Genomic DNA, 10,000 nt, shown 5'->3' on the forward strand with positions numbered 1-10,000 from the left:
TGATTCGATGGAGAGATAAACCAGTGGCTCTTTCCATTGTGCAAGCAAGATTGGTTGGACTAGCCCACTTTTCCGTAGGTTATATATTTACTTATGCAGCCTTCTTAATTGCCTCTACATCGGGCAAATTCGGTTAATTGAATTCTTTATTATATATATCTGGCAAGAATCTCATTTCCTTCTATAGGGAAGAGAAGCCACTTATACATCTAGGATCCGACTTCTATCATTGATGCTAATAGCAAATTAACCATTATGGCAAGGAAAAGTGTTATTCAGAGGGAAAAGAAGAGACAAAAATTGGAACAGAAATATCATTTGATTCGCCGATCCTCAAAAAAAGAAATAAGCAAAGTTCCGTCGTTAAGTGAGAAATGGGAAATTCATGGAAAATTAGAATCACTACCGCGTAATAGTGCACCTATACGTCTTCATCGACGTTGTTTTTCGACCGGAAGACCGAGAGCTAATTATCGAGACTTTGGATTATCTGGACACATACTTCGGGAAATGGTTCATGCATGTTTCTTGCCGGGTGCAACAAGATCCAGTTGGTAAGGATTTCCAATTATCTTCATTTTTTTCATTTTATTATCAGCGATCATAGGAGGGTCCCTTTACCGTTATGTATAAATGGTTTATTCTATTTATATAGATATGGTAAAGGGACGCATTCCATCTTTGTTTTTGTTCATTAGTTATCAATTCTTTTCTTTATCGCGGAGTAGAGCAACTTGGTAGCTCGCAAGGCTCATAACCTTGAGGTTACGGGTTCAAATCCCGTCTCCGCAACTTTTTGAATTTGATAAAAAAACAAGGTTTCAAGAAGAAGGGCATTATACGCAGTAAATTCTATGGCATTTTTCATACTATGACTATTAAATACATAGGGCGGATAGCGGGAATCGAACCCGCGTCTTCTCCTTGGCAAAGAGAAATTTTACCATTCGACTATATCCGCGTTTTCATTGTACTTGATATGCGATTCTATTTATACAGAGATGGGCCTGATATTCTATATAGGGATATAGGGATAATGAAAAAGAAATTTAGATAATAGATATTGTCTCCCAAATAAAATATTTTCTATTACTATTCATTTTTATCAAGAATTCCCATTTCTATTATTACATTTCTATTATTATATATGGTTTTTTTCTATATATCTATATAATTGAATTGAAATTATCATTCTATCGAATATTTTGATTTACTTTTTTCTTAAAAAAGTAAGTTCCTATTAATAAAAAATTATATTTATCTATATAGAGATACAGATAGATATTCTATATTATTAAATACTAGACGACGTATAAATAGATTTATAGTATTTCATTTGAATATTCTATTCATATCATATTAATATGAATAGAATATTCAAATGAAATTCAAATTTTTATAGTTCATTTTTTCTATTTTATTTCTTTTAGTTTCACAATGTACCACCATATAAGTATAAGATATAAGATTTTTCCAATAGAAGAAGTTTACTCCCCCTTAGAATGTAATGTGTTATAGTTTTCTTTTTTTTTTTTAGGAACTGATCTATTCCCTTTATGGCTGACAATCCGAAAGAATTCTGAGGGAGGGGTCATTTCATTTTTAATCTAGAATAAAAAGAACTTCAAGAAATGAGAGAATTAAGAATACCCACTAGAAACACTAATCCAATCCATAATGATGTACCGGAAAATAGAACATTTTTGTTATTTGACCAACCTTCAGGAGAAGCAAATACAACAGGTACACTAATCAATAAAATAAATGAAATAGCAATTAATGCAAAAACAGCTAATTGGAAAGCAATAGTCATGTTTCTAATCCTCCAATTTACCAACAAAAGAACTTTACCATTTGATCCCTCAACCCCTGGATGCCTTTCTTAATATTCATTGAAAAAAAAATTTGTAAATGGAAAAACGCAGAAGGGTTTTATCATGAATTCATTGATTTTGTTTATTATCAACCCTTTTGAGGCTTGGATCGAGGATAGTTTTTTTACTTCACAAAAAGGCATGCTGGATTTTGTACCTATATACATACCGATAGAAAACTAAACCAATAAATTCACATTGAATATCTTTCCTATGGGTCGATAAAAGGGTATCAATTCAAATACTCATGGTCTACTCAGTGGAATAAAGATAAAAAAATATATATATTAGCTTTTGGAGAGATGGCTGAGTGGTTGATAGCCCCGGTCTTGAAAACCGGTATAGTTTGAAACAAAGAATTATCGAGGGTTCGAATCCCTCTCTCTCCTTTTTCTCGATGAATAGATTTGTTTATTTTCTTAGTTTCTATCGAATCTTTTTTTCGGACTGGGCTATATATCCTCAACATCCCGAAAAAAAGATTCGATAGAAACTAAGAAAATAGGAAAATAAATTCTTCTTTACGACTCGCTCTACTCAACCAAATATTTATAGTAAAAAAAAGGGATTTCTACTTCATTGGATCTCACGTCTCAATTAAGAGGAGTCATGGAAAGAACAGGTTCAAAATCGCGATCAATTCCTTTTTCAAATCCTGCGGCAGCTGCGCGAGCTCTTCCCGCGTGCCATAAATGGCCTACAAATAGAAAGAATCCTAGAACAAAATGAGAAGTAGCTAACCAACTTCTAGGAGAAACATAATTGACTGCATTAATCTCTGTAGCTACGCCACCCACGGAATTTAATGAACCTAAAGGAGCATGAGTCATATATTCCGCAGAACGACGTTCTTGCCAAGGCTGTATATCTTTTTTCAGTCTACTCAAGTCTAAACCATTAGGACCCCTTAGAGGTTCTAACCAAGGAGCACGCAAATCCCAAAAACGCATAGTTTCTCCGCCAAAAATAACTTCTCCAGTCGGGGAACGCATTAGATATTTACCTAAACCTGTAGGTCCTTGAGCAGATCCTACATTAGCCCCAAGACGTTGGTCTCTAACTAGAAAAGTAAATGCTTGAGCTTGAGAAGCTTCTGGACCAGTGGGCCCATAAAACTCACTAGGATAAGCGGTATTATTAAACCAGACAAAGCAACAAGCAATAAAACCAAAAACAGATAAAGCACCTAAACTATAAGATAAGTAAGCTTCTCCAGACCATACAAGTGCACGCCGAGCCCATGCAAAGGGTTTGGTTAAGATATGCCAGATTCCACCAAGTATACAAATGGAACCCAACCATACATGCCCTCCAATAATATCTTCCAAATCGTCCACACTAACAATCCACCCTTCGCCCCCAAAAGGCGATTTTAATAAATATCCAAATAGAATACTTGGACTAAGGGTCAAATTGGTTATTTTTCTTACATCTCCCCCCCCCGGAGCCCATGTATCATATATACCTCCAAAATAAAGAGCCTTGAATACTAGAAGAAAAGCACCTATACCTAACAAGATTAAGTGAATACCCAAAATTGTAGTCATTTTATTTCTATCTTTCCATACATAACCGAAGAACGGAAAAGATTCTTCAAGAGTCTCAGGTCCCAGAAGTGCATGATAAATACCGCCAAAGCCCAATACTGCAGAGGAAATTAAGTGAAGTACTCCAGACACAAAGTATGGAAAAGTGTCTATAACTTCCCCCCCAGGACCTACTCCCCAACCTAGAGTAGCTAGGTGGGGAAGCAAAATTAAACCTTGTTCATACATGGGCTTCTCGGGTACGAAATGAGCCACTTCAAAAAGGTTCATTGCTCCGGCCCAGAATACTATTAATCCAGCATGGGCTACATGGGCCCCTAATAGTTTACCAGATAAATTGATAAGTCGGGCATTCCCGGCCCACCAAGCGAAACCGGTAGTTTCCTGGTCACGACCAGTTAAAGCTAAAGTTCCATTAAAGAGCGTTTCCACGTGGTAGAACCTCCTCAGGGAATATAAGGTTTTCATGAGGCTGATCTTGAGCTGCCATCCACGCACGAATACCTTCGTTTAAGAGAATATTTTTTGTGTAGAAAGTCTCAAATTCAGGATCTTCCGCTGCGCGGATTTCTTGAGAAACGAAGTCATAAGCACGTAGGTTCAGGGCCAAACCGACTACCCCAAGAGCACTCATCCATAAACCAGTTACTGGTACAAATAACATAAAGAAATGTAACCAACGTTTATTGGAAAAAGCAACCCCAAAGATTTGGGACCAAAAGCGATTAGCAGTAACCATTGAATAAGTTTCTTCAGCTTGGGTTGGGTTAAAAGCACGGAATGTATTTGCGCCATCACCATCTTCAAATAAAGTATTTTCTACGGTTGCACCATGAATAGCGCATAGTAGTGCAGCGCCCAATACACCAGCAACTCCCATCATATGAAATGGGTTTAATGTCCAATTATGAAATCCTTGGAAAAAGAGGATGAATCGAAATATAGCTGCTACACCAAAACTTGGAGCAAAGAACCAACCAGACTGACCCAGTGGATAAATAAGGAATACAGAAACAAAAACAGCAATTGGACCTGAGAATGCGATTGCATTATAAGGTCGCAATTGAACAGATCGAGCAAGTTCAAATTGACGTAACATGAAACCTATTAATCCGAAAGCACCGTGGAGAGCAACAAAAGTCCACAGACCGCCTAACTGACACCAACGGGTAAAATCTCCCTGTGCTTCAGGACCCCACAGTAACAACAAAGAGTGTGCTAAACTATTAGCGGGAGTGGAAACTGCAGCGGTTAAGAAGTTGCAGCCTTCTAAATAAGAACTTGCCAAGCCGTGAGTATACCATGAAGTTACAAAGGTCGTACCTGTAAACCAACCCCCCAAGGCGAAATAGGCGCAAGGAAAGAGTAATAGACCGGACCAACCCACAAAAACGAAACGGTCCCTCCGCAACCAGTCATCCATAATATCAAATAAATCATTTTCATCTTTGGTAAATTTACCAAGAGCTATAGTCATAGCGATCCTCCTATTCAACTACTTCAACCATTTCCCAACACCTCATAGAGCATTTTCAGAGATGGGACGGACCTTGATCATTTATCTCTATTCATTTCTCTCTCTATATATATATAGAATATATAAGTATACTTTCCCTTGTTTTCTAATCGGTTTCGAATAAAAAATCATTTATGGGTCTATTGATATCTAGGGCAAATCCATGAACTCGATGTGGTTATTCCTTATCTATTCTTAAAAATCTTCCAAGTCATCAATCATAAAATCTGCTATGACTCCAAAATCCGATAGAAATTTTTTTTTCAGAACTGTTCAAGAAACAAATGATCCCCTGTTTCACTTCTTATACCTAGCGGATCTTCAGACATATTTCTCTCCTTTCATCAAAGAAACTTATTCTTGAAGTTTGGTTGTGAATTGACTTCTATTTTGTCTAGGAAACTACTGTAGGATCATAGGTTTTCTAAATTTCTATTTCATTTACAGTTTTTTCTTTAGTATTTCATTTTTTTTTATAAATACTATAATAAAAAGAAAAAACTGTAAATGAAAGTTTTTGTCTCATATATATGAATTGCTGGAAAAATATCGTACACATCGATATGAAAAGAAACTATTTGATATGTGAAGACATAATTTAATGTATTTTTCTATTATTTCTATAAGATTCTATCTAATCTTATAGAAATAATAGAAATTTATGGAAAAAAATATGTTTCATTTTAATTTTAAAAAAACTTGTTTGGTGGAACTTGAAATTCGTATTAAGGCCCTTCTGAGTAAAGAAAAGGCATAACCTTTTTTCTTAGTTCAGAAACAAGAAGATTTCATTGGAAATATTCAGAGATTCTTAGGGAGTCTAAACGAAAAAAGTCTTAAAAAGAAAAAAAATTGTTCGAATTGAATCTTTATCAAATTTGAATATCAGAATAGTAGATATAAATATAATTCAACGGGTTAGGTCCACTTACTTTTTTTTATTTTTCCATTATTGAATTTTACACTTTTTCTTTTTTATTACAAATAGAAACTTTTTCAAAATATCAAGAATCTTTTTATTCTTCCTTCAAATAGAAAGACTATTGCTTTTGAAAAAAAAAGTAAAAAGCCCCTTATCGGATTTGAACCGATGACTTACGCCTTACCATGGCGTTACTCTACCACTGAGTTAAAAGGGCCCTTTTTCTTTCTTTCAATTTCTAAATAAGGAACTAGCATGACTAGTACATATATTTGTTACTGTGTATACTTATTCTATAAATTTATATAAATTATTTCTATAAATTTATATAAATTATATAAATTAAATGATATAAATGGGATTAGAATACATGTACATCAATATCTATTATTTGTATAATGACTCATCAAAGAACAAAAAATTGGATTTACCTAGTGAATAGAATATAGTTAAAAAAAAGAATTGATTAAGATTGGATTTGATCCATATCAAATATATTATTTCAAAATGGATTCTTGAAGTCATTCTAATCATAACACTAAATTCTTTTTATTGATACATAAATGTACTCACAAAATAAAATATTTCATCGAAACATTGATAAAATCGAATCATTGATAAAATGGATTCAATATGTTCTGTCCCTAAACCAAATTTTTATTTTTTTATTGAAAAATTCTATTTTCCAAAGTTTTTTTTCTTAGTATTAGATATAAATCTACCTATCGAATCTTAGTATTAGTAATAAATGATAGAAATGAAGTTTTAACCTCTCGTCCTTTGCAACAAACGAATCATTCCTGTGAAGAATTTTCTCTTTATTGGAACATTACTTCTTTTTTTTTCTTATTATGACTGGAATAAAAAAATTTAGAAATATAAATGATTAATAAAAAATTTCTATGGAATTATGAAAGAACGAAAAATATTTTTTTTTATCGAATCATATCATTATATTGACAATTGCAAAAAACTGTTCATACTATGAACGTAGTATAATGGCGGTCGGGCAAGTATGCCCCCATCGTCTAGTGGTTCAGGACATCTCTCTTTCAAGGAGGCAGCGGGGATTCGACTTCCCCTGGGGGTAGGGTGTTACGAAAGGAAGTTGATCAAAAATTTTCAATAAAAACTGAAATGTATTCTTCCTATTGTGCTGGGTCGATGCCCGAGCGGTTAATGGGGACGGACTGTAAATTCGTTGGCAATATGTCTACGCTGGTTCAAATCCAGCTCGGCCCAAGAATTTGCCGATCCACTATGAAATTCTATAACCCATTTATAGTTCTCTGGAAATGACTGATGTGCTATGATACGGAAGAATCAAAATATTAAACATATCTAAGGTTATTTCTTTTTTTTCTGTATTCCATATTTCTTTCCACAAATTCAAAATCTTGTTAATAATCGGTATTCATGTCAAGATCTGTAAGTAGAAAATATAAGGAAAAATTGAAAAAAAAAATATTTTTTTTTCATTGATTCAATTTTCAATCGATTTGTTAATAGAATAAGAATAAGAAACGGATTACGAGTAATTTGTGTCGATCTCACTAAAGTGGATATCGATATACATATCAATATATAAAAAAATGCGCTTTTTTCATTTACAACAAAAAGGTTCGAATCCGAAATAGAAAAAGAAAAGGTTTGACAGAAACGGTCCGTAAAAATATTTATACAGTACACCCCTTTCCCTGGGATTGTAGTTCAATTGGTCAGAGCACCGCCCTGTCAAGGCGGAAGCTGCGGGTTCGAGCCCCGTCAATCCCGTTGGATATAAATCCAAAAAAATAAAAAATAAATTCCTTTTTTGTGTATTTGTAGGGAATCAAATTGATAAACAAAATTTTATTTGGGGCCCCCCCCTGCTTTTTCATTTGTTTCGCCGAAAAAGGAAGGAAAGGGATTTTGGACTTTCATCAAGAATAAATGTTTTTTTGTTTTATTTAGTATGGATAAAAGATCTTCCTATGTTATACTATTTCATGAGTTGATTTGATAGCTCAGATTTTGTGATTCATGATATTGATCCGATTTGATATCATTGAAATCCAATTTATACCATTGTTGAAAGATTGAACATTTCTATGGGATTAAATCCCGAATTTTTTTTTTAGAAATTTAAGAGAAATAGAACATAATAAAGATTATGGAAGTAAATATTCTCGCATTTATTGCTACTGCACTGTTTATTCTAGTTCCTACTGCTTTTTTACTTATAATTTATGTAAAAACGGTAAGTAAAAGTGACTAATTTCACTGAAATATGATTTCTTCATTTTTATGAATGATTTAAAAAAATGATCGTACAATCAGCGTAATCCAGATAGTAGAAATCAATTTGATTTCTACTATCTGAGAATTGCGTCCAATTTTTTTTTTCAGATTCTTTTTACAAACAATTCCGGTATCTTAGGAAAAAAAGGGGGTAAAAAAACAGGAATGGTTATTACACGGTCCGCCATTTTCCATATATATATATATCTATATAACCAGGTTAAGCGTCAGTTCATCGAAATAGAAATTTTAAGAAAAATTTGATTGGAATAGGAATCCATTTCTTCTTCTTTTTGATTCCCTTGTTTTTCTCAAAATAGGAATATGGGAATAATGAAAATATTTGTTTGATTGAAAGAGTATTTTCAATTCCTATAAGATACATAGAATACATTACACTACTAAAATATAATAGAATCAAGATAGATTTTCTATTTGAACTCAATTAATTAGTATTAGTTTAAATGAAATATTTTCATTCAATAGTTTCGAAATTCAAAAATTCAGGTAGAAATCAACAAGGTTACTTGGATCCCTTAACTCAATTTTTAGTATCCCTATAGCCCACTTCTTCCCCATACTACGAGGGAAAGGGAAAATGAAAAAACTACCATTAAAGCAGCCCAAGCAATACTTACTATATCCATGTAAATTTTGTCTCCTATCTCTATAAATATGAAGGAACTATTTCATTATTTTTTCAAATTTTTTATTCTATTCTTTTTTTTGTATTATTCGCTAAAAATACTATACTATAATAGTGGAATTGCTATTACAGAGTCAAAAAAAGGATTCTGGGCTAACATCATTCACGAAAAACAAGAATTCATTCTATTTATTAGTTATTAGAACATCTAAAAAGTTTTTTTTGATTATTTTTAGTAAAATCATAAAACATTAAACATAAAAAAATTATAGGAAGTTATAAGTCAATGAATGTTACTACCAGGTGGGAATATTAAGATTTCTCTTTTATCATTTCCTTAAGGATTTCATAAAAAAAGAATCAAGACAGATTCATTTGCATACTTATACTCTTCTTTCTATTTGAAATAGTCCCTTAAATGTCTCCCAATTCGTTCTCTAAAATAATTAAAAAAACTTTTTTTCTTTTCTATTCGATTTTAGAATCAAAACTTTTTAATTTTATTAGAATATAGAATATGAAAATCTAAAGAATACTTTTTTTGAATATTACGAAAGCGAATTAGCTAAATTAAAGCTATTAAATAGAATTGATCTAAATAAATAATATTGATAAAATGTGGAAGCACTCATAAACTTTAAATTAGTCTGTATAGAAGGTTTTTCTTCTGCCTTTTCTCTACCTAAAAATGGACTTTCCTATCCGACTTATTCTTAATCCAATCTAATAAAAGACCCAGTCAGGAGACAGACACTACAATAGTTGTGTAGTGAACGAACTATCATTTCTAAATTTATGGATTCCTTTTCACTACTAGAATCTTTCCTTGAATTCGAGACAAAAATATTTACAACATTTTTTAAGCTACTGATGCTTATAATTTCGAATCAAACGCAATTCTCAAGACTCCTTTTCCCTCGCTTGCTTCTGTTGGAAAAAAAGTTTTCTAAAAAAACGTAATATAATCTTTCATTTACAGTTTCTTATCGATCAGGCGACACCCGGATTTGAACTGGGGAAAAAGGATTTGCAGTCCCCCGCCTTACCACTCGGCCATGCCGCCAATAAAAATATAGATATGAAGTTTTTGAGAATACTCCCCCCTTTTCTTTCTATTGAAAAATTGAAAAACAATCTTGAGACAAATCGCAACCGTTAACTATTCTTTTATGAATTATTCTTGAATATTTGAATAGAAATTTTTTTTTCTTAATG

General features: G+C 32.7%; 5 non-coding genes across 5 annotated transcripts; 2 read left to right on the forward strand and 3 right to left on the reverse strand.

The window, feature by feature from the left end:
- Positions 1-890: 890 nt before the first annotated feature.
- TRNAG-GCC (transfer RNA glycine (anticodon GCC)) lies at positions 891-961 on the reverse strand. The gene has a single exon. It is a non-coding gene; the product is annotated as a tRNA-Gly (tRNA).
- Positions 962-6,004: 5,043 nt separating this feature from the next.
- On the reverse strand, positions 6,005-6,076 carry TRNAT-GGU (transfer RNA threonine (anticodon GGU)). The gene has a single exon. It is a non-coding gene; the product is annotated as a tRNA-Thr (tRNA).
- A 941-nt stretch (positions 6,077-7,017) lies between these two features.
- TRNAY-GUA (transfer RNA tyrosine (anticodon GUA)) lies at positions 7,018-7,101 on the forward strand. The gene has a single exon. It is a non-coding gene; the product is annotated as a tRNA-Tyr (tRNA).
- A 457-nt stretch (positions 7,102-7,558) lies between these two features.
- Positions 7,559-7,632, forward strand: TRNAD-GUC (transfer RNA aspartic acid (anticodon GUC)). The gene has a single exon. It is a non-coding gene; the product is annotated as a tRNA-Asp (tRNA).
- A 2,145-nt stretch (positions 7,633-9,777) lies between these two features.
- TRNAC-GCA (transfer RNA cysteine (anticodon GCA)) lies at positions 9,778-9,848 on the reverse strand. The gene has a single exon. It is a non-coding gene; the product is annotated as a tRNA-Cys (tRNA).
- Positions 9,849-10,000: the final 152 nt, after the last annotated feature.

This window comes from Vigna unguiculata, unplaced genomic scaffold (assembly GCF_037176805.1).
Source record: "Vigna unguiculata cultivar grain cowpea cultivar isolate G323 ecotype 2 unplaced genomic scaffold, ASM3717680v1 ptg000213l, whole genome shotgun sequence".
Lineage (NCBI taxonomy): Eukaryota > Viridiplantae > Streptophyta > Magnoliopsida > Fabales > Fabaceae > Vigna > Vigna unguiculata.